This window comes from Pelodiscus sinensis, chromosome 6 (genome assembly GCF_049634645.1).
Source record: "Pelodiscus sinensis isolate JC-2024 chromosome 6, ASM4963464v1, whole genome shotgun sequence".
Classification (NCBI taxonomy): Eukaryota; Metazoa; Chordata; order Testudines; family Trionychidae; genus Pelodiscus; species Pelodiscus sinensis.
Window position 1 is genome coordinate 23,510,813 of NC_134716.1, and position 25,973 is coordinate 23,536,785.

General features: G+C 41.2%; 1 long non-coding RNA gene across 3 annotated transcripts in view; it reads left to right on the plus strand.

Moving 5' to 3' along the window:
- Positions 1-1,949: 1,949 nt before the first annotated feature.
- The window catches only part of LOC142829819 (uncharacterized), a 62,154-nt gene continuing 38,130 nt past the window's right edge, over positions 1,950-25,973 (plus strand). The window contains exons 1-3 of one of the 3 annotated variants that reach the window (XR_012904635.1): positions 1,950-3,685; positions 18,123-18,197; positions 22,234-24,018. This is a non-coding gene — a long non-coding RNA (uncharacterized LOC142829819). The other 2 variants (XR_012904634.1, XR_012904633.1) reach the window with 2 other exon arrangements.

The window sequence follows — 25,973 nt, forward strand, 5'->3', positions numbered from 1 at the left end:
CAGTGTAAACATGCTTGGCCAATGTTATAAAAATACGCACCATCCCTCCTGAGCTAGAACAAATACAAGGTAGAAAGATTTTATGGCCAGCTGTATTTAGAGACATGGAGAGCTGAACAAGGTCCCTGATAGAGTTGTTATACTTCTGCCCTGTTACAAAGTTACAATGATCAGAAAGAAAGAAGTAATGACAAATCATGTTATTACCAAAGCATCACAGGAATGCAGTCATTTCTGGTGGGGGGCGGGGTGACCTTCAGCCAACATGCAGTAGTGTGCAGCATATAGTTGCATGAGATAAAGTTGCTTGACCTTTTGTCCTCAGTAAAATGGTGTCCTTCAGTATAGTGGAGAAAGCTGTAGTTTGTCCTCTCTTTGTTGCCTAGTGATTCCTCTAATTACTCTGACAATGCAGAATATGTGCAGGGGTCCATATGACTCCACCATATCAAAGAGAAAGAGCTCCTTTTGTGTGTACTTCCAGTCTAGTGATAGCCAGACATCCATAAAGTATACTGAATGATCAAAGCACAGCATATTTGAATATATCAAAAATGTGGTGTATAAAAGAAGTCATCTTCTCTCTGCCCCCCCCTCCCACCTTATTTTACTAGGATTCACATTCCCAGGAAGCACTTTAGTATCAGTCTGGACAGTTTGATGTAATCCTGCCAGTGTAGCTGAAGCTATCTACACTCAGATTTATTAGTTGTGAATGTTCATTTTTGTTTTTACTGGTCTGCTGCCAGTAAATAAGTCACCAAACCCACTGGCTGAGTGTCATTTGATCGGAAAAGGCTGGGATCACAAGGAAGCCTTCTGTCTTTTAACAAAAAAAAGTGCTGAGGTAAGCAGTGTCAAACCCAGCTGCATCAACATGATGGTGGGAAGACAAATGAGAGCTTTCACTGCTGGATACAGGGGATAGGGAGCCCAGAGCTCTGAAAAACCTCTTCATATCCCAGAAACAGCTGTCATAACTGAAACTGTAAGGGACTGCCTTTTAAACTACTGGCTTTGATAAGAATTCTCTCTCCAACCCTTTCTCTAGCACATAAACACACTTGTAGCTCATCTGAAAGGTGACTGGAGATTTAAATATCTTTAAAGTTTTTTTCGTCCTCTCCCTCCCTCTTTCCTTATAACTGGTTCTCAGTTGACATTTCTAAAGTACCTATCACCATAGTATCTGGCTGCTGATCCATATGAACTCAACAATAATCATGTAGCATAAATCTCTTTTCGTCTTTGCTATGGAAACTGAACTTTGCAAAGTTAGACCTAACATTTACACTGTGATTGCCAACAGTGAATCATTAAAAGAGCCACAATAGAAAGGACCTGGGGTCAATTTAGAACAAACATACAAGTGGGGCAACTGTTTTGAAATGTTCTGTTGGTCTGTGTGTGTGTGTGTTCTGGGAAGAGGGGGTCACCCAAAGTCAGGAGTGATGAAATGTATGTACAGTAGTTACTGTCTACAACCTGCTGGGCAGAATAGAAGCAAGGGGTGAGTGAGACAGAGGGGTATAGGTTGTATGTGTGGATTAGCGGAAGAGGGGCGAAAAATAGAAGAGGGGGGAGATAGGAGGTGTTGGTGGAAGAATGAACTTGAGACAGGGACTGATTTCTCTCCTGAGAGTCCGCCTGTTCCTTCTGCCTGTTGCCCGGGTAATGGCTGGGGGATTACAAGGAATGTTTGGAGACGATATCCTTCTTTGGGGCTCATGGATAGAGCAGAAGGGGGTGGGTGGCTTTCCTCTTTCTGTTTCTTCTTTTTATATTCAGCAGATTAGACAGGCGGGTTGCTGTGGCGACGACACGGAGGAGGTCTCTGGCACACCTGCACCACAAACAAGAAGTCCCGCTAACATGGACTTATAGAGTCCTGGAGGCAATTTTTTTTCTGTGGGAAGCACTGAGGGGGGAGGGGGGGAGAGAAAGAGGAGGAAGGAAAGGGAATGGGAGTGGGGGAAGAAAAGGAAATCAATATACTACCAGTTCAGTTCAACACCAAAGCTTACTGTTACAAAACAGGATATGCATATACAAGATACACACAGACTGTACACAGAAACACCCTGAACAAACTACCCTTAGGAAAGAGAAAAGAACAAGCCACCTTTTGGTCTAATCCTATTGAGTTTCCTGAATACTGTGTATTGTGGGGGAGGGGAAAGAAACAAAAGTGAAATGGCTATGAACATTTCAAAGTTGGGTACAGGAAAGGGGGGAGGGAGAGAAGGCTGAAATTAAAAGTTACTAAGAGGGAAGTGCATGTGTAAATTTCATTTCAGGACCCTCCCCCCCTTTTCCCCTCCCCGCTCTTTTAGAAAAAGGTTCACAGTAGTGTGAAAAATGACATTACATGCCTTCTCTTCAGCTGAGAGAAAGAAAGGGGATGAGAGGGAGAAGAAAAACTTTAAAACCAAGGAGGTCCTAAAGGCAAACATGCTGCTCTGGAATGCTTTGGCACCCCTCCAACTTCTGCTAATGAAGCAGTCAGCTCTGTGCAAACTAACTGTCCTTGCCTCACCTCTCCTGGACATCTCCTGTCTCTTTCCCATTGGTAATGATGTACTACTCCCCCCATCACTTCTGGTACTTTTTATATTACCAACTGTTTCCCCCACTGTTGCTGTGACTCCATTAGCATGCCTGCAACACTTTTAAGTGTAAACATACCTATCAGCTTAAATACAATAAAAATGCAGACAGGAACAGGTAGTGGATACATAGACTGAATTAACAGAGGCACATCTATCTAAACATGGCTGTTAGGAGACACTTTTCTCCTCTTTGACTCAGTCTTTTTTCATCTCAGAGGCAAAGGCTCTTCTCACAGGAATATTTGATAAGAAGAATAAACCTTTAATGTTTCAAAGTGATAAAGTTAACAAGCAGCTGGGGCCACTGCTCTGCATTTGGTGGGGGAAGTGCATCTATAATTTCCTGATCCCTGGCTCCCGGATATCACAGGTGCAGAGAGCACTTCCCAGTCTGGAAGAAAGAAGTATTTTGCTTAATTTGACAGTTACCCTTTTTGAAGGGGTTCACTAACTGCAGTGTATCCCTTCTGGCCAGGCACAGCATAGCAGCTGCCTATCAATCCCTTTTCCCAATACTCAGTCCTTTGGCTGGTGTATAATTTAGTCCATCCCTTTCAGATTTCTCTCTTCCCCTGGCTTGATTGCTCCAGCCTAGTGGCTGTTTTATGCCTCTTCAGTCTCTTCCATGTTATACCCCAACTGGGGTTTCCTCCTCCATTTCCAGAGTGACTACAGACTCACTCCCTCAGGATTCTCTTCTACTTGCAGCTTCCTGGCTTTACAATCACCACTCAGTTTCTCCTCAGCTGGGCTTCATCATCAATTAAGCCTGGCATGCATGCTCTCACACTCTCTCTCCCAGATGCTGTCAGGTATGTTAATTGGCCTCTCAGGCCCACATTAACTTATCCAGGACCTGTGTGATGTACATGTGCCCCTCTAGTCAACCGACATCTAGGAGTGACGGATGGTGCCTAAAGGGGGATTGCTGGAGTATAGCTAGTGTGCCGAGAAGGGGGGTTGCCCCAGGTGATAGGTTTGTGAGCTAAAAATTGGACTTGGAAGACCTAGGTGCCCTGGAACTACAAGCTCAATTTCTGCCAGGATCAACTTAGTCTTTCTTCTTTCTAAGGAAGGTAAATGGTGTTTCCTATAGTGATGGGATATTTCAGACATGACTTGATAGTTTTAATATAAGAAAGTATTTGGCCATGTGTCCTTCAACAAAATGATATATGGTTAAAGCATATTGAGATCATTCACAATGAAGGGTGGTCTAAAACTGTAAAGAATTGCTTTCTGTACAGTGGCCTATTCAGGCCCTGTCCTTGTACAAGATAGAAATCTGCTTATAGTTTATATTAGTAGCCTTTTTAAAGGTATAACATTAGTAAGTGATTGCATGCATTCTGTCCCAACTTATGCTGCTGTTTAATACTTCCCTTCCTCAGTGAATCTGCAACAAGACAGGTCTCGCACAGGGACAATTATTTTACTGTTTGATGGCTGTGTTTTTGGAATGTCCTCTATTGTGCTGAGTTTAAGTGATATTCCATACCAAACTATTTCTTTTCTATGTAGAAATGAAAACAAGGCTATACAATTTTGATTTCATTTAGGATTTAATTTCATGATTTTGCGGTTTGATGGCATATATGCAAATCAGCTGTTTGAAAAGGGTAATTAAGCATTGGATCCTAAACCTGTTGAAGTAAAGGTGGGAATCTTTATTTTGTCTTAATGGGCTTCTGATTTGATCTTGTATCAACAGTAGTAGGCATTAACTACTAACAGTGGATTGAGTATTTGCCTCCTTTCCCCACTGGGAAGAAATAAAAGCTGGGGTGAAAGTGTTACTTATAGGAAAAAGAAAAACACTGACCGCTTCCCCCTCACAGTGTTTTTGGTCAGATCAGCTGATCAAGTGAATGACGTTTACAACCCAGGAAAATGGTCAAGAGCTATGCCCCCCCCCACCACCATGTCTTATGCATCCTCAGGTCTATGTTGCTCTGCCCCTGCTATGTGAATCCTCATAGGTAAATAGGTTGAGAACCACTGGTGTAAACATCAGAACAGCAAAGAATGAAATTGGCTCTTGGTTATTTACCACTTCTTTCAAAGAAAATTTCTGAGTATCCTGCTAGAACTGTGTGAAACTGAGTCCTTCCTGTAGAATTGTCATGCAGAGGGTCAGACTTATTGTGGGTGCTAAACTGCAACATTGATTGGGACAAGTGGTTTCATTATAGTCCTTAGAAGAAGAAAAGCTTTGCTTCTATTGCACTCCTAACGCTAACATTTTGGCTTTGATATGGTAGAGGAATCTAGATTTTTACAGAAGGGGAGACTCAGATTTTATATACTTACCTTAAAAGGACATAGTGGTTTTTTTTCTCTTGTGGGTGGAACTGAAATATCCTCTCAATTATAAATTGTGAACTAGCAAGAGTTTATACTATAAAATTTAACTTATCTTAGCAGTTAAAAAGAATTACATTAAATTGGGATAGCTTCTTATGGCATATGATACACATGGGAAGAGAAAATCTCATGTCAGTGAGGAGTGGATTTTGTTTGGTCAGTGAAGTTTTAAGTGTTACTTTGTTTTGATTACATGAAAAATGAGGGATTGTTTGCTTATGGCTGAAGTGCTTGAAGGTTAAATATAAATGAAAATAATTATGGAATGGTCAGGGTTTCATATAGACATGCAGCACTTCATGGGTCTATTTAAAATACATATAGAAAGAAGATTATCTTTGGGCCCTTCAGACCCCAGTAAAAAAGGTGATACATTCTTCTTTAAAAATGCTTTGCCAAAAAATATGAGGTTAGCAGTTTTGCAGCCTCTGATTTCCTGCAAGGGGGGCAGGAATCAAGGGAAATTCAAATTGCCTTGAGATTCTGAACACGTGCTAAGTGAGGTTTTGCAGAGGCCACTGCAGAGTACTGCATGCTACTGAGTCTGAAAGCTTTAAAAATGCCAGATAGAGTATCTATAACATTTTTTAAAAAAAGTAGGCTGGTGGAAGGGAGGGTTCAGGCATTTGGTCTGGAGAACTAGTAACATCCAGCATAAAGAGGTATCTGTGCAGTGATTTTGAACAACAAGCTACTGAAAATAGTTATTTTCCCCTCTCCTACCATATACTATTTGAAACTATAATGGAATTGTAAGTAGCTGAAATATAATTACTTTGGAATATTAGCAAGAGAGCAGGGTGAAATCTTAGCTCTCTGAAATCAATTGGAGTTTTATCATTGATTTTAGTGAAACCAGCATGTCACCCTGGGGCTAATGCTAATACACCGAGGGCCTGAAAAATAACATATATACTTCACCTAAGGCTGGATCATACTATGGCCATACTGTTTTCAATACAAGATTTGGCTTCATAAGAATGGCCACATGGGTCAGATCAAAGGTCCATCTAGCCCAGTATCCTGTCTGCTGACAGTGGTCAGTGCCAAGTGCCTCAGAGGGGGTGGACCGAAGACAACGATCAAGCAATTTGTCTCCTGCCAGCCTTTGACAAACAGAGGCCAGGGGCACCATTCCTTACCCTCCGGCTAATAGCCTTTTATGGACCTAACCTCCATGAATTTATCTAGCTCTTTTTAAAACTCTTATAGTCCTAGCTTTCACAGCCTCCTCTGGCAAGGAGTTCTAAAGGTTGACTGTGCACTGTGTGAAGAAGAACTTTATTAGTTTTATACCTGCTACCCATTAATTTCATTTGGTGTCCTAGTTCTTATATTATGGGAACAAGTAAATAACTTTTCTTTATTCACCCTCTCCACACCACTCATGATTTTATATACAGTACCTCTATCATATCCCCTGCTCAGTCTCGTCTTTTCTAAACTGAAAAGTCCAAGTCTCGTTAACCTCTCCTCATATGGGACCCATATGAACCCCTAATCATTTTAGTTGCTCTTTTCTGAACCTTTCCAAGAATACAATAATTCTATAGTTCCTGGTTCATGGGCTATCCTGCATTGTCATTGTTTCCATATTCCTGATCCCTCTCTGTTCTTCAGTGTACCTCTCCAAGAATCCTTGTTGTGTTACAGGACTAATATAGCTTCTCTTCTGAGAACCCTCATTTTATATTTTTTTCATGTTAACAGAAATGAATACATTGGTACTCAACTACCAATGAGACTTGAGCAGAAAAGTAGGCAGGTAAGTTCCACTGACTGAGACGGGCTAAAGAATGAAGAAACTTTAAGAAAAAAGGAATTCTCAGAAGTGAGAAAAATAGAGAGACACAGCTCAGCAAAAAAGACATTCAAATGTTGTCAGTTGTGCTTATCTGTGGGCCCTAGGGTAAGGTGTGTGTGGGGGGGGGGGGGGGGAAAGGGGTGGAGGGCAGTGGCAGGTTTCATGGCTGGGGAAGTGGCGTGGCCAAGGGCAGTCAATCCACAGAGTTACCTAGATTGCAGCGTGTACCTCTCCCCCGTTAGAGCTGTGCGGACGTGGAACAGCTCTCTGGAGCTCCCGTAGCAATTCCAAGAGGTCCAGGGTTATGCCATTGCCACTATAGTGGCAATGACCAAGAGCTATGGGCCCTTTTGAATCTCTGGGCCCCAGGGCAATTGACTACTTTACATCCCTCTTCCCTGCCGGTGCGCCTGCCCGTAATACTCTGAGTAACCGTACAGATAAGAGCACACTGCTTTTTGGAAAGAGTTTGAAATTCTTAATCTATTGCTTTTGCCAAGACTTTACACTTGTGACACTCACTCACTCACTGTCTGTCTCCCTCTCGCACTCCTTCCTCCCACCTCTGATTAGGGATGTTTAACGATCAACCACTTCAGTTATAGTGCTTAGTTTAATTGTTTTAACCCAGGGCCTGCTGTCCAGGCCAGAGCAGCCCTAGCCACAAAAGGGCTGGAGGACTGGTCTTGCTGGCTGCCACTGAAATTCACTGGCAAGGGCCAGTTAACCTGTAAGCATACCAATGTGCTTACCATTTAACATCCATGTTTGTGATACAGTACTAGACATAGATAAGCACAACTGACAACATTTGAATGTCTTTTTTGCTGAGCTGTGTCTCTCTATTTTTCTCACTTCTGAGAATTCCTTTTTTCTTAAAGTTTCTTCATTCTTTAGCCAGTCTCAGTCAGTGGAACTTACCTGCCTACTTTTCTGCTCAAGTCTCATTGGTAGTTGAGATTATTTTCTGCTGTGATATTTAGGTTTTACTAAGTTTAACATGCATTTAAAAAAACTTAAGAAAACTGTGTAAGGAATTTTACAATTAGTTGTACTCTGTAATACTACAATAGAATTGAAATGCCTTAGATGACGCTAGCCTTGACAATAGATAAGAAAGGTAGGCCATGTAGCTATTGTAGATATACTGAGTTAGGATTTAAATATGATTGTGCATGGAATAATTTGTGCACAGTTGTGGAATTTCAATCCACCATGTTTTATTTTTCATTCTCCACAAAGGAGACAAAATCTTTAAATGGGTAGTGTACCCTCACAGCCATTTTGGACAACACTGCGATTAGAAGAAATGTTACTTCAGTACAAGAACAACCCTTAGAGGCCAGTCAAAGCTATGGACCTGATGCAGTTTTCATTTGTGCTAGTGAGTCTCTGAACTGGTATAACCCCCACACACAGTGGGTATGATTGACTGTCCCATGTAGTGGCACTTATACCACTTAAAGCCAGGGATAAGAATGAGTGAGCTCTACCAGAGGTCCTAGGTTCAAACCTGTCTGGTGGCAGTTACATTGGCTTCAGTGCAGCTATTCCAGGCTTTTCAAAGGTGCAAAATCAGAACCGGGCCCTATATCCGGTATATTGTATTACAGGCAGTCCCCGGGTCACGTACAAGATAGGGACTGTAGGTTTGTTCTTAAGTTGAATCTGTATGTAAGTCAAAACTGGCATCAGCTGCTGCTGAAACTGATCAGTTTCAACCGCGGCTGAATCTGGATGCCAGTTCTGACTTACATACAGATTCAACTTAAGAAACCCAGGTGTCCCCAAGTCAGCTGCTGCTGAAACTGATCAGCGGCTGATTCCAGGAAGCCTGGGGCAGAGCAACTCTGCCTCGGGCTTCCTGTAGTCAGCCGCTGGTCAGTTTCAGCAGCGGCTGACTTGGGGACGCCTGGGGCAGAGCAGCTGGGGTGCTGCTGGGTTGCTCCAGTAGCGCGGCTCCTCGGCACTACTGGAGCAACCCAGCAGCACCCGAGCTGCTCTACCCCTGGCGTCCTGATTCAGCCGCTGCTGAAACTGACCAGCAGCGGCTCAATCAGGATGCCTGGGGCAGAGCAGCTGGGGTGCTGCCGGGTTGGTCCGGAGCGGCGCTGCAGGACCAACCTGGCAGCCCCCAGCTGCTCTACCCCACGGGTAGGCAAGAAAAGCCTGGTCTGCTGGGGGGGGGGCACTAGCTGCACCCCCCCCCCCCCAGCAGACCAGGGAGACGGGGGTGGCGGGACCGCCCAAGTCCTCCACGGCTTTGCTCCGTCTCCCTGGTCTGCTGACCTGGGAGACGCGGAGCAAATCCGCAGAGCACGCGGGCAGCGGGACAGTCCAAGCGCGCTTGGGCTGTCCCCCTGCGGGCGTGCTCCGCAGCTTTGCTCCCCGTCTCCCTGGTCTGCAGGGAGACGGGGAGCAAAGCCTTGGAGCACGCCCGCAGCGGGCATGTCCCGCGGCTTTGCTCCCCATCTCCCTGGTTGGGAGACGGGGAGCAAAGCCGCGGAGTACGCCTGCGGGGGGACAGCTCAAGCGTGCCCGGCCTGTCCCGCTGCGCGCATGCTCCAAGGCTTTGCTCCCCGTCTCCCTGCAGACCAGGCAGACGGGGAGCAGCTTTACTCACCCCGGAGGATGGGGCGGCGGACCGTGGCGCATCTGGGCGTCCCGCCGCTCCCGTCCTCCGGGGCGAGAAAAGTCCTGTTCGTAACTGGGGGACTGCCTTTTGCAAGATAGTTGAGGGTACTACATTTGATGGCGTTGGCCCGCATGGGATATGACTGGCTTTCATCATTGTGTTCACACTCTTAAAATGTAAATGTGCATGGAAATTCAATTCCAAGTCAATAAGGTGAAGGCAAAAAGTCCAAGTAAAACAAGTCAATTCTCTTAATCTTGCTGTAGTGCCTTTAGGTCTGCAAAGATTCTCACTGCTTTGAGGAATTTCAGAAGGGTGTATTTGACCAGAGAGGCTCAATACATGCTTTGATATAAAGCCAAAATGAAATCTCAAAATTTCATTTTGAAAAATCTGTGCTCTTTTAAAACCGCAAAAAAATTGTTATAAAAAAAATTACCTATGAAGAGGCATTTACGGTTGTTACTACTGCACTCTTCTTGGGCAAGTATAACTCTGGAAATAAATTCCAGTTAGACTTCTATTAAATCTAACAGATTTGTACAAATACTTTATCCTTTTTTTACACAATTTTAATGTGATTTCCTCCCTCCCCTTGTAAACAAAGTGAAATCTGTTCTCCAACATTACACCCTCTCTCCCTTTCACTTTGTAATGTCAGGGTTAATTGCTAGGGACCTGGGTTCAAATCTAGGTCACATGTAGGAATGTGTCTAATGATCTCACCCTCATTTCTAGCAGGCCAACTGACATTACTGTAAATTCACACACAACTTTGCACCATTTGCAAACTCTGACTAAAACGGGCACAAGAATCTTACAGGATTAAGATAAAGGGACAGAGTTTTGTAGTAAGTGTTGGAGTTTTTTTTCCCCCTCACAACCTTTCTGTGCTCGAGGCAGCTCTTAGTTTCTTATGCTCACAGTAACTGGGTGAACCAGGAATGAAACCGCATGAGTCCTGCCTCCACATGGAATAGGACATTCCCAGTATAGTAACGTGACCCTTCTCCCCCCCCATACTGTTGATTGTACCTATGTATGTTCATGATAAATTCATTCACAGTTTCAATGTGGAAGAATTAGTGATGGCCTCTCCTAAGCATTTTGGAAAGAACTATTCTTTAACTATTCTTTACCTTATCAATCTGAGACTTTTTTTTTCTCCTTCCATCATTTTTCTACCCTTCCTCAGCTCCCTTATTTCCAGTGACTATTCTGACATACCTCCTCTCCCAAACACTGCTCTTCCTTGCTCCTTTCTTCCACCCATTTGGTGCATCACTTTCATGAGGTGTTTGGCTGCCACCAATGTAGAGCTTGATACAACTCCTGCTCAAGTTAATGGAAGCCTTTCCACTGATTTTAATGAGAATTGGCTCAATCACTTAGGAGGCAAGAGTCCCAGGATGCTTCTGATTCTTTAGCAGTGCAGATCCATTCTGTGCTGCAGCAGAAGCAGCTGTTACAGACCCTTGTTTTTAACCTACCGATATTAAGAGCATTGGAGAAATTCACTCCCACTCAGTTTTATCTGTAGGCTGCCTGAAAGTTTGTGATTTAGTGAAAGGTTTTGCTAGCTCAGCTTGCGAAAATAACATTCTTTATCAACTCCCTAGATAGTCTAGTTTATTAGAAACACAAGTCTTCAGATCATGTACTGCAAAGAGATCCTCTAATTTCCAAGAAAAATATACATAGAATTTCTCCCATATTCTCTGCAGACCCTTTCTTCCTTTCTACTGAAAAAAAATGTAATGAATTGTAAAGCTAGAGTTGGGGCCCAATTTTGTTTTTCTGTAGCATTAATATAAATCCAGGGTAACTCCAATGAAGTTAAGGCTGGTAGATAATATGGACTTACATCAGTTTCTTGGAGAGCAGAATTTTGTCCTGTAGTCTCTGAGGCTGTGTCAGAACAACACTTGTGCTACACATTTAAGGTCACAGCTATCCTTTTTTTGTTTTTTGTTTTTTTTGTTTTTGTTTTTTTGTCCCTAACTATTCTAAGTTTTCTGCTTAGTATTTTGAGCTCCCAGGAAACTAACAAAGGGGGAAAAAAAAGGAAAACTCAGAGCTCAACTATCCCAGTATATAAGGGGTGGCGAATCTTTTTTGGGTTGTGCAGCTAATGACCTACAGAGAAACAGTCAAGAGTTGCACACAACTTAGAAGTGCAACCTCCCTCCCCCTCACTGATGTGGCACAACTGAGAAGCAGAAAGACATTCCACCCCCCATACACCAGAGTCTACGGGGGCCCAGGCTAGTAGATGTTTGTGTGCTCCAGCCCTGTAGTAGGGGGTGGCTGGATCCAGGCAAACTGGGGCTGCATCTGGCCCCCCGGGCTTTAGGTTCTCCACCCCTGCACTATACAGTAGAATGAAAACAACAAATCTTGTGCAATAGCTCTTTCTGTATAGAAATAGTAGAAAAGTTCAAATTTTCTGAAACATTCTTTGGATTAAAATACTACAACCATAGTAAAGAGAAGTGGATACGGTTAATGGGTACTGAAGGAGGTGGGGCCCCTTTTTGGATTCTTTACTATCATTTGGAAGTGAAACCTCAGAGGAGAGAAGGGAGAGCGAGACAGACCTTGTGTGAAGCTGGCATGCACCAGTGGATAAATGGCTGGCATTTGCAAAGCTGCATTGCAGGGGAGCTTTTAGCAGTTTGCCACTGCCAGCTGATGTCTCTGTAAGCATCATTGCCAAGAAGCCAAAACTGGAAGCAGGTGCAAGGGCAGAGAAACTGAATGTGGAGGGGAGGGCGGGGGGGAAGAGAGAACAGAACTGCTGTTGTTTAAAATTCTGTTGCTTTCATTAAAACCTAAACAGCGCTTTACTTTAAACTTGAATAATATTTTTAACATGATAGACGCCTGCATACCCAGTCTGACAATCCTCTTACATTTATGCACTGAAGTAAAAGACTCCTTCTCTCCCCGCCCCTCCACCCCCCCGCAAAGCTGTAGATTGTCTGAGAGAATGCTGTATGCTGATTATAGCAGCTTTCCTTCCGAGACCGAGAGCATCTGCTCCATAATGTGCCCCTTTCTACTCCCCTACCTCCCTCCAAGCAAACCCCTTTGGAGATTCCCACCTCCATTAGCTCAGGGCCTGGGAACACAGCCTAAATCTCTGTCTCTACCGTGCCATGTCACCAGTTCAGGCCTGTAGTATTCTGCCTTCCGATAAGAAACAGGACAGGAAACTGGTGCCAGGAATTTATATTTTTTCTTAGACACAGATGAGATGTGCCACTCACATTTATAATGAAATGGATTCTGTATTTTTCCTTAACCTGAGATGTCTTACATAAAAGAAAGGTATGCCTACACTGCGATTAAAATAATCCATAGCACTTGGGTTTGATGATTTGAGCTTGCAAGGCTTGGGCTCTGGGGCTATAAAATTGCAGTTCAGACATTTGGACTTGGGCTCCAAACCTCCTGCTCACAGAACTGCCTCTCTTTTGCTTTACTGCCACGGTGTAAGAAATGAAAGGGAACATATTAAGGCAAATTGCTGGGTTTTTTTTAAAACGTGCATAAAATGGGTATGTAACACAAGGAAAATGTTTACACTTAAGATTTTAGTGGGGGTTTTTTATGCTGTTTATAATTTTTTTCACTTTCAGATTTGAAAAATGAATCGAGTGGTCATTTTATTTTTCTGCTTTAGCACAATGCTGACCAGGCTCTGGGTTTCTAACAGAAGAAATAAACAAAAAAGTTACAATGTTTAGCAGTGGAGTATAGAACTGCTGTGTTCCAGTTACATTAAATTCTCCTGCTTTTCTTTCCCCACCCCCTATTTTCATGTTGTTCCCTCCCCCTCAAAAATAGCCACAAACTATTTTGAGGCTGGATCTGTCTATTTAGGACTATATTGTATGATTCTCTCTAAAAGTGGATATAGACTCTGGTTTTGCAAGATGCAGAGGATCTACTGGGAAGTGCTTTGCAGCTCTCACTTTCCTTCCAAATGATGAGAATTAAAACTGTTCAGCCTGTTTATGGACAAGGCTCAGATATAATGCACAATGCATGTAGCATTAGGACAAGTTTTGCATAATGGGACCAGTCCCAGAGCAGCTAAATCATGAACTGGGCACTTCCAAAAATCATGCAATTGTCATAGAAATCATTAGATATGACAGATAGCCATATTTTGTTTTCAAGCTCTTCTCCAGAACCATGACAACTAAATACATTTTATCGCAAAGGAAAGCTGAGATTCTCGCCTAACCAAATGACAATTTAAAAAAAAAAAAAACCACAACTATGATCACAAGATACATGACCACATTGTAACCGTGGAAAACCCTTTGATCGTACAAAATGTGGAGCAACATCTGGATGTGCTGAGCTCTCTTAAGTCCCTTTGACTCAGCAACTTCAAGAGCTGGTAAAGTGCCTTGTAGGACTGAGCCCAATGCAAACGTGAGCTACCCCAGTGCCTAGAAACATTCCTGATAACTCAGTTCTGGAGGTGTCCTCATGAAACCGTCAAATGTATCTTGAGGTGTGATCTAGGCCAAACTGGGATGGAGATCTCTTTATTCTAGCTAGTGCAGGTAACAATAGTAGTGAAGATTTGATGATACAGATTTTAGTGTAGGCTAGCAACAGCCTGCGTACGTTCCCAGGTTCCTTGGCAAGGTTGTACTCAGGTAGCTATCCCACGCTGAAGCCCATGCTGCCATATCTATGCTACCACTATTACCCAATGCTAGCATGATTACAGATAGTATGGGTATATCTATCTAAAATCGCACTGTAACTTGTAGCACGCACCTACAGTGTTGGGGAAAAGTTTAAATACTTGAGGAGGGAGAGGTACAGAGGGCATTCTGTCCCCATTCAAGTGGGCAGAACAAGAGGCTGCCTGGTCAGCACAGTGGGAGTTAGGGAGGGCTGTTTAACCATGCCTTCTTTCTGGTGCTGTGGGCTTCTCAAATGACCTGGATAGCAGCTGGGTAGAGGAGGGATCAAAGCTTCCTAGGCCCAAAGAGGTAGCTTTATCCCCCTTATCTCAGAACCTACACTTAGATCCTCCTAAATATTAAATGGATCTGGCAGTCTGAAATAGAGCACCAATGTCTAAAGGGTTAATGCACCAAATCCCAACAAATGGGACACTATACCTTTAAGGACTTGCTGCTTGCTAAATGCAGCCATAACTTATCTGATTTTTTTTATTTCTGTGGCATTCAAGAAAGCATTTGAAACTCTAAGCACTTTGCAGTTTTTGTGTGTGATTAAAAGCTTAAAGCAATGAGTGGTCTAAGATGTCTAAAAAACTAACTAAAACACAATAGCTCATTAATAAAGTCATGAAACTGCTAATAGGATACATTTTCTATGAACGGAACTGACTAGCAAATACAGTAATAAGACAGCAAATAATATAGCTATTTAAAATAATACAGCCAAGACCTATTAAATGAAACTGTAGATGGAGGGGACTTATGTCATCAGTCTTTGAATTTTGTCCATTTTGAACATTGTCCAAAAATTATAATCCACCACTTGAAATCTTATAGCACTAGAGAAGGAGAAACGGTCTCCCCATTACAAATTTATAGCTGCAAACATTCACATCCTACTGTAAATATATCACATGCTGTATCATGTTCCCCTTTTCCATTTCTGAATCCTCTTGCAAAGGTTAGTATTTGATAAAAATCAAGCTGTTAATTGATTGTGCCTTTCCATTGTATGGTGCAGGAAACCTGTACTCTCTGAACGAGAGTAAATTATTTCATATTTCCACATTCACCATGTACTATACTCTTTTGGGAGTACAATAAACACTGCCCTACCTGCCATTCATAAGGAGAAAGGAAATCAAGTGGGACCTAATCCTGCAAAGTATTGAACTGGACTCCCTTTGGAATTAGGGTAATTTTAGTGTGCTCAGACATGACTGTAGAGGTGCTCAGTACCTTACAGCACCAGCCCTTTAAGTTCTCAGGGCCTGGTTTCTAGAGGGCTTTACATATCAATATTAATGCCCTAAGTGCTTTGCAATAGGTTTTTGTTTAAGAACCAAAATACTAATATTTCAAATGGTGGTAAGTTGCAGCAGAGATAAAATGACTTGGCTTCCATTGAGATCATAGATGTTCTTTCTGGAGCCTCTTTTTGGGGTAGGCAGAGGGGTAGGTGGGGTTAAGGAAAGTGGACACGGGCTCCAATGCAGTTATTTAACCATGCAGAGTCCTCCATTGATTGTATTTTGAATGCAGAATGAGAGCAGAACATTGGGACTGACTCTGCCTTTAGTATTAAAACTCTACAATACAATTCTTTTTTTGACTGCAGTCAACTGAAAATGTCTCTCTAAGGGCTCGTCTAGACTACACTGAAGTTTCGAAAGAGGTTAAATTCCCATGGAATTTGAATTTCTTCTTCCGATCTCACTTTCAAAAGCGGAGCTTTCAAAAGTAGTCGGGATGCAGGTTATTTTTTTTTTTTTTTTTTGGCAACCTCCCCTTTTTCAAAAAGCTGTGTAAACTTCTGTTTTTTTTTCTGACAACATGCGTCCTGACTACTTTCACTTTCAAAAGCTTCACTTTTGAAAGTGAGATCGGAAGAAGATATGCAAATTCCAGAATCCTCTTTCGAAACTTCAGTGTAGTCTAGACATAGCTAATTCTGCTTATTTTGAGCAACAAAGCTCTCTACTCAAACTTCTGTTACCTTTACTTTTAAAATTTGACTTTTTTTTTTCTCTGAAACTATGGAATTTTATCAACATTTGGTGTTTATTTGTCACATTTCATATAGCTGTGAGGGGAAAAAAAGAGTATAGGCATGTAGGAAGTCTAGTAACAAACTGAAAGTACACAAACAGGATATCTAAATTGAAAAGCCAGAATCTCCTGTTAACCAATATATAGAACTAGAGTCATAGTTTCAATGGGTAAGAAGCCAAACGGAAATAAATTATAGTATTCAAAATGACTGCATGAATGGAATTGGCATCAGAAAGGTTACATACCTTATAGCATTTATGTGCAAGGAAGAGTTAACTTACATTAATAATGCATAATTTCATGTAGCCATTTAGGGACTGATCCTGCTCTCAGATCTGTGTGCATGTTAATGAGTGTTTTGGCCTACAGCTGCTGCTATTATGGACAAAATGTGGGTTGGGAATGGGCCCAAATATGTATCAACAGGCCCATGCATCTACTACTTTTTAAAAATAGTTGTATGAAGTGGGTGAAATTCACCCCTGTGCAGGTACAAAGGCTATTTGGCACACAAGTTGTGCTCAGACCGTGTGCTGGCCATCTCAGGGTATGGCTATACTGAGGGGTTGTTTGTTTTTTGGAACAGGTATGCAAATAGCGCTCGCATTTGCATACCACCTTCTGGGTTTTTTCCAGAAGAGGCTTTTCTGCCATTTGGCCCCATCTACATAGGGCCAAAAGTCAGGGAAAAAACCTTCTCTTTTGAAAGCCCCTGTAAACCTCATTTTATGAGGAATAAGGGGGCTTTCGAAAGAGGTTTTGTTTTTTTCTGACATTTGGCCCCATGTTGACAGGACCAAATGGCAGAAAAGCCTCTTCTGGAAAAAACAAACAAATGGAAGAAGGTATGCAAATTTGAGCGCTATTAGCATATCTCTTCTGAACACCTCCCCCCCCCCCCCCCCAAAAAAAAAAAAACCACAACAAAACAAAACAGTGTAGCCATACCCTCCTAAGGTGAATTTCCTCCCGTAAAACAGGGGTGGAGAACCTTTTTTTTGGGTCGGGGGCTGCTCATCGGCAGAAAAATCAATCAGGGGCTGCACACAAGTAAGAAGCAAAGAAAAAACGAGAAAAACCCCTCACTGGTTGAGAAGGAAAAAGCCACTCCCCACAATCCTCTGACACACTAGAGCTTGGGGGGCCCAGTGTTGTAGATTTTGTATGCTCGAGGCATGTGGGGGAATGGTGGGGGAGTTGGAGTACCAGTGGGGGCTCCCCAATGCTGGAGGGAGCCCTGGGCTTCAGGAGTCAGATCCAGACAAGCCGGGGACTGCATCTAGCCCCTGGACCTGAGGTTCCACACCCCTGCTGTAAAACAATGATTTTCTTTGCACTCCATGTGTTCCCATATACTGATTCTTGCTAATACAAGCAAAGCTCAATTCGATTTCTTTTGTAGGTTCCATTCCTTTCTATCCAACTCAGAATTTTAGTTGATGTAATTACCAGAGTTTTACTAAAGTATTATCCCATCTTGGCAAACGGAAGCAGACAGGTTAAATTAATTTCCTATGCCACACTAAGGAATAATTGTTTCAGCTAGGACTACAATTTGGGCATGCTTAGCTCTTAGACCTGTGTTCATGCTGCTATGCCATGGATTTTGAATACCAAAAAGGCAAGATGGGCTCTTCTTCTGGGGAAGAAAACTGAGCAAGGAAGAGATGTAAAATTTAGGGTAGATAATATGGCAAGGTCACACGTTATGGGATGAAATTTACTTTTGCAGATAACATACTGGCTTTGTCCAGGATATTTAAGTATCATTTAATCGTAAAGGAGACTTAAGTGGTGCTTAGCTTTGCTCTGCTAAAAGTGAATGCTATCCATGAAGGATCCATACATATCTTCTCTTAAAATAACTTACCTCCTGCTTCATTGCTAAAGCTGTTGCAATGCTCGTGACATTTGTGACTAAAAGCTTGGTACCTAACTTTTTTCAGGGACATGCAGCTTTCCAGAGGAAATCATTTGGAGATAGGGGTGCTCAGTTCCTTCTTGGAAATCAGGCTCTGAAGGTATTTTCATTTTTTTCCCCCTAAATGTTTCACTGATTTCAGTTACCTTTTCTGTGTGGTTTTTTTTTATAGCACCTATCACTTTACCTTCTACGACAGACACATTCTTGTGAGGCACTGAGCACTCTCAACTTTCACTAAAATCCATAGCATACTCAGCAGGTTGTAGAAAGTCCTCAGTGCCTTACAGAATCTGGCTCTTAGCTATTAATCATGACCTGCAGGTCAGTCATTTTTAACTTTACTGGGATTAAACCTGTCAGACATTAAAATATAAAGGCACTTATGTGGAGATTTTCAGAGGAACAAAGGAGATTTAGGTGCCAAATCTCACTCATAGCTTTTCCATAGGAGTTGGGTGATTTGATCACCTTTATTCCTTTGAAAGTCTCCCTTAGTTCCTATGTTCCTATGTATTTTAAACATGAACTTCAATTGTGTTTAATTTTTGTTGTTTTTTAAATATTTGAGGGACACTAGCCCATAGAAATTCACAGAATTACAAGGTGTGTGTGTGTGTGTGTGTGTGTGTTTTTTTTTTAATTTCAATATTACCTTGACATTTGGGTAGCACGGTTTTATGTGTCTCAGTATTACCAAACAAATATTAAGAATTAAAATATCTTTTCTAATGAGAATGGTCTGTAGCTAGACCATCCTTCTGGACATGTATTCACTATGAATACATTTTCTCATCTAAGAGAAAATTAAGCTTTTTCAGTGTGTAATTAAAGATATATGAAAGAGAAGAACAAAATTTGTGACAAATATTTTCTAAATCTGTTACCACAGCAATGTCTTACAACTAAGTTCAACTTCACCTATGTCCTGTGTTTGAATTCCTGTGACTTGGCTTCAAACAGCATGAAAAGTTTGAGTATTTAATTTTTTTTTAAAGGTTTGGAAAAAATGCTGCATCTGTCTTTTGAAAGTGATATTTAAAGCTGCTTAAAGTTTTTCAAATGCCAAATGTTAAATGGAAAAAAAAGTGAAAGTAATTTTTGGGGTTCTTTTTTTAAAATGGAAAACAAAAAATGTAGACTTCTCTTGGCTTTCCCTTTCCTTGCTTTCCCCTCTGTTCCTTTCCCTCTGCTTCTTTAGGAGCAAAAGATGAAAGGAAAAGGGAGGGGAATTAAATTAAAAAAGGAAACAAAATCATAACCCTTTAAAATAACAGTAACTGAACATTTCCTAACCAGATAATAAATTCCTTTTTGAAACTTCTGGCATTCAAATGATTGAAATATTAGAAAATTTGTCATGAATTCACCCTCTGCGCGCGCGCGCGCGCGCGCACACACACACACACACACACACACTCATGTACCTATTTTTTTTTTTTGACCAGCTGCAGCGTTCTTGGTGCAGTGACCAAAAGAAAGATAAATGATCAACAGCACACTGTTGGGAGGGTTAGGGACAAGTGTGAGGAATGAAAGACTTCAGGATAGTGTACATTTGTGTAGGTAAAGAGGAAACACTAGCTTAGAATGACAGAAGGTTGAGCTCTGGGGTTAGTTGTACAGTAATTACTTTAAAATGATGTCACTGGTCATAGAGAGACAACTAGAGTCCCATTTTAGCCAAACCACAAAAGTTTAGGTGTAAGTTAATAGTTTCTATTTCTTCTCCTGACATCACTGTAAATAATAAAAAAAAAGCACCATATATGGCTATTTCTACACAGCAGCATTATTTCGGAATAACTGACTTTATTCCAAACTAACATAGCCTGCATCTACACAGAAAGCGGTTATTTCAGCATAATGTCGAAATAACTTTGAGTGCGAGGACTTCTAACTCTGACCCCCGTAACCTTCATTTTACGAGGAGCAAGGGAAGTTGTAGGAAGAGTGCTCTAACTCTGACTTCCTGCTGTGTAGACAGTGCCAAAAGCTGATATCAGCTATTTCAACTAAAGCTACACAATTGACGTAGCTTAAGTTGCCTGTGTAGACATGCCCTAGGTGATCACTTTACCAGTGCTGTCTTGGTAAACACTGACTTGACTTATGCTGCTGCGGTGGTGGATATGTATGGACAGAAAAGTGTTCTTCATCTTCCCACTTCAAAAATTTGCCAGAAAATCCCTAAACCATAAAAGACTGAAACAAACGTTTTAACTTTTAATGACTTAAATTGATTCCTCCTTGGCTACCATATACCCCTTACCTTCCCATGCGATACTTCAGTTCCTGAGATAATCTGAAGATCTCCTGCTAAGAACAATACTGCCTTAATCACAAGCACCCGTAAAGGCAGCATATTGCTAGTGAGTAGTCCTGAGCAAAGCCTAAATTTGCTGAAATTCAGCCTGAAATTAAAGTTATGCTTCAAAGCCTATTTGTTCTCTCAGGCCTAGCCTATATGGACGAGAAGGTGGGTAAGGACCGTGAAAAAAGTTTGGTTTTGGAGACATCAGTCTGTTGGCCTAAACTAGGGCAATCCTTGCCTACGGACAACCCCTTAACCAGAAGCAAATTCTTTCCAGCAACCAAACGGCACACCTCCATCATACTCATCCAGGAACTCCCCCCTGCAATCAACTTCGGTGCCAACTCCGTCCACACATCTACACAAGCAACATCATCACAGGACCTATCCACATAAGCCATCACATCAGAGGCTCATACAACTGCACATCTGCCAATGTGATCTATGCTATCAAGTGTCAGCAATACCCTTTTGCCATGTATATTGACCAAACTGGACAGTCTCTATGACAAAGGACTAATGGACACAAATCAGATATTTGAAATGGTAATACACAGAAACCTGCAGGGGAACATTTTAACTTGGGCACTCATTAATGGATCTAAAAGTGACTACACTATTACAAAGCAATTTCAAAAACCAGCTGGAGAGAAGCTGCAGAACTTGGTTTTATTTACAAGCTTGAGACCTATAATCAAGGTTTGAACAAAGACCTGACCTGGATGGGCCTCTACAATCTACAATTATACCAGATACTTATAGCTCACTCTATTAGCCTCATTTAGCACAGACACTCTAATTGACAATATTTTTTTCCTATTTGTTTCCTTCTCTTTCCCTCCCGTCTCCTCTTTCTCTGCTATTTATTTGTACCCTGCACTCCTTAACTTCATTATCTTATGCCACAAAAGCTTACGATAACAGCTACATTTTTGTTAGTCTCTAAAGTGCTGCAGAACTATTCATTGCTTTGTAAGTTTTATCATGTTTTTATAAGGGTATCTGTGCATTTTAAAAATTGAAATAAACATGAATCATATTAATGACCTTGCCAGAATTAGGAAAGAAACATGCTCTACTTTTAAAACTATATGCGAAGACAGGATATAACAAATAGAGATATAATGTGCAGGATCATTAAAGTTATGTGCAGTGTCAAATCTAGGTACACTCAGAGGTTAATAAACTTTGTAAATCTTTCACAAAAATAACTAAATAGAAGAAGTATATGAAGCTCATAAGGCATGAACTAATAGGGTAAGACAGATCAAGAGCTTAAGCAAGCACAGACAGTACTGGAAAGTGAAACTTGAGCACAGAAATTGAATGTACCTTTGCGGACAACAATAAATTTTAAAATTAGGAATTAAATTTAAAAACTGATTTTGGTCAAACATAGTTTTCTCAGGTCCATTCCTTGCCTTTACATTTATCAGTATGTTAACACAACTATTTCTAAAAGGGTCCTGCTGGCAGTTTTCACCCCTTTCTCCAGATTTATAAATAGGTTGAATAGGATTGGGGGACACCACTAGGTACCTCTCTCCATTTTGAAAAGTTACCATTTATTCATACCCTAAAATGAGGATTACAGGAGTCGAAGTAAGAAGTCCTCCAGCTCAATATTATTTTGAAATAAAGGTTGGTAGCGTAGACGCTTTCTTCATTATTTTGGAATAATGTGAGTTATTCTGAAATAATGCTGTTGGGTAGATATGTCCTCACTGCCTTAAGGATTTTGGTTTGCTGACAAAAGCAAAAAAATCAGAACTAAGGTTGCCAGAATGTCAATTCAGTCTGAATTTGTGCCTTCTTGGTGCAGGGGATTCAAAACTTCAGAGAAATGGGCTAAATCCAGACTGCTCTAATACGACAGAATTCCAGTAAGTTTTTGCTTTTCTTACTGTAGGTCTGAACTGGCATTTAGGATCACACATCATTTTAGGTCTGAACTGGCATTTAGGATCACACATCATTTTTTATATATATATATATATATATATATAGACACACACACAGGATCAACCTGATTCTACTCTCTGGGGAAGGATAGATTTCTTACTTCAAATTACTCTACTAAACATGGTTCTTTTCTGAAATATAGTTCTGTATAAATGGTATTACGAGGATCATGTTAATTATCTCTCAAGGCTTTTCCTATGGAGTCTGCTCAGTTTTTATAAAGATGGTGGTGGTTATTTTTTTTAAATTGCACATTTCTGCGAACTTAATCTGGGAACTGAGAACCAACTGGGCTCCTGTCTTCTCACACATCATTATTAATAAATGTTATAATAAATATTATTCAGGCTGAATCATGCCCTAACTTACTCTGTAGCACCATTGTCTTCAGATTCTTGCTCTCAATATAGCTTTGCAGAAATACATACTTGATTGGAATCCAGTATGCAGTTTTGTTGATGATGAAGAGATAAAATCCATCTTATAAGCTGAGCAGGCTCTGCAGGGCAAAGAAAAGAGGAAAAATAAAATAAGTTTCTATTTTTTGTCACGGGGAGTAGGTGTGAGGAAGACAGTGTAGTTTCTACACAATTATTTTTCAAAGTAGAATCATTTTACACAATTGTTGTATGATTCAGGATCTCTGTATAAAACGTCTCAGATGTTAGCTGGTCCCTGTGAGTAGATCAGGCCCGGTTACCCTGCTTCAGAGTAGGTACTCACAATTGAGCTAGTTAAAGGAGGCAATGCAGGGCAAGGCAAGGATCATCTATGGCTTCAGATTTTAGGAAAAGGGTGAGTGATTGAGGCAGGCTGTGCTGAAAAAGCAGCCACAAGTATAGTGCTAACTACTGGGGCATGGCCCTTGAGTAAAGGGGTCAGCTTCTCAGAGAGATGGTCCTGGGGCTAGGGCGCCAAAAGGAAAAAGGAGTTGCTTAAATGAATGAGCTGAGGAAATGTTTGTGTTTTGGTTTCCTTACCTTAGAAAAAATCAATCTATTTAATGGGGACTGGATTTGGAAGCTGGGGAGCAGACCTGCATTGTGACAGTCCTTAATATAATTGTACTAATATTAAAAATAAGATATTTCCTTCCAATTTTATTTTGTGATCTCCAAATAGATTTACTGGGTCTTCATAGATTAAATTGTCACCAGAAATACTGTAATATTTCCACTGACAGTGATTTCTTACATGCTACTCTGAGATCTATACCTTGTCGTTGTGCTGAGATTTTGTATAATTAGAATACATACTGCTGTCTAAGAGGGAACTAAGAACATGCTTCCAAGATAACTAGAGCTGGTGACAACCCAAAAACACTTAGATCATGTTTTAAATGTTCCTGAAGTTTAGAGGCATTTGTGGGGTTTTGATAATTTGGAGCTTCATCTAACATCCTTTGGAATCAATGGAGACATTCATTAACTTAAGTGGCAATCGGATCAGGCCCTTAGGACATTATCATTGGTTTCTGTAATCCAACTCCACACAATGACATTTTCATCATAACGGGGCCATAAATTGTTGGATTATTCAGAACAAAAAATAGTACTTTGATTCCCAGTTTAGTGTGAGATTGTATTTGCAGCTGAAAGTTGGCATTTAAACTATAATTTCCAGTATATCAACTATCAGTGAAATTAAGGGGATTTAGGTGGTGGTGGTGGTGGTGGTGGTGGTGGTTGTTGTTAAGCTTCATTAAATATAAAACTAATTTAGCTCTATTCTTTGAACAGTAGGTGGGGGAAAGGGAGCAAGGAACAAGCCAAATCAGTCCAGCCAGTACCCTTGGAGAGGATGTGGAGTTTTCGGATTAGAATACTTGCCCCTTCCACCTTACTTAGTCTCATAGTGCTCTGACAGTATAGCTCCTCTTTAGCAAGGTTCTTTCTGAGCCCTTCCCTTTGGTACAGATTTAACACAGCCCTACTCTTCTGTTTTTCCACAATAATTACAAACACTGGTAACCATATTTCAGTATCTCTGCATTTTATTACCAACAGAACGTGTGTTTTGCTCACTATAATGAACTTAATTTGTGGCTCAACACCATTCCATCAGCTGAATATCTACCAAATCTAAGCAATGCAGGAGCAAGATTAAGGGAAAAGGGGTAAAAAACAAGGGTGATGTCATGGTAGAGTTTACTACAGGAAGAAGAGGTGGATAAGGCTTTTTTAAAATAGCTAACAATCAATCAAAGCACAGGACTTGAAGTCCCCTTTCACCACCAACTGTCAAGAAATCAATTGGAGGAAAAACAGAGCAGGGCACAGATTATGCCCTGATAGGATATCGGGTCTTGTGGATAAGGAAGAAGTGGTGGACGTGGTATACCTAGACTTTTTAGTAAGACATTTGATGTGGTCTAGCATGATATTCTTATCAATAAACTAGGCAAATACAACTTAGGTGGGGCTACTATGAAGTGGGTGCATAACTGGCTAGATAACCATTCTCAGACATTAGTTCTTAATGGTTCACAATCCTGCTGGAAGGGCATAACAAATGGGGTTCCGTAAGGGCCCGTTTTGGAACAAGTTCTGTTCAATATCTTCATCAATGATTTAGATATGGCATAGAGTGTACACTTATTAAGTTTGCAGATATGAAGCTGGGAGAGGTTGCAACTGCTTTGGAGTTCATAATTCAAACTGATCTGGACAAACTGGAAATATGGTATAGGATGAAGTTTAATAAGGACAAATGTAAAGTACTCCACTTAGGAAGGAACAATCAGTCTCACACATACAGAATGGGAAGCGACTGTCTAGGGAGGATTACTGCAGAAAGAGATTTAGGGGTCATAGTGGACCACAAGCTAAATATGAGCCAACAGTGTGATGATGTTGTAAAAAAAAGCAAACATGAGTCTGGGATGCATTAACAGGAGTGTTGTGAGCAAGACACAAGAAGTGATTCTTCTGCTCTACTCTGCACTGATTAGGCCTCAATTGGAGTATTTTGTGTCCAGTTCTGGGTACCACATTTCAAGAATGATGTGGAGAAAATGGAGAAGGTCCAGAGAAGAGCAACAAGAATGATTAAAAGTCTAGAGAACATGGCCTATGAAGGAAGACAGAAAGAATTGGGTTTGTTTAGTTAAGAAAGGATAAGAGAGAGAGGGGGCATGATAGCAGTTTTCATGTATCTAAAAGGGTGTCACAAGGAGGAGGAAGAAAAATTGTTCTCCTTGGCTTCTGAGGATAGAACAAGAAGCAATGGGCTTAAACTGCAGCAAGGGAGGTTTAGGTTGGACATTAGGAAAAATTCCTAACTCTCAGGGTGGTTAATGGGATGTGACTGTCAGGATGGTTGTCTAGGGAGTTTGTGGACTCTCCATCTCTGGGGAGATTTAAGAGCAGGTTAGATAGATATCTATCAGAGATGGTCTAGATGGTACTGGGTCCTGCCATGAGGGCAGGGGACTAGACTCGATGACCTCTCAATGTCCCTTCCAGCTCTAGTGTTCTATGATTATCTAACAAATTCTTGGACTCCATTGGAGACCATTTTTTTTTTAATTTCAAAAAGTGGAGACAACTGCTGGGGGGAAGCTGTTCTAGATTTAATTTCAACAAATACGGAGGAACTGGT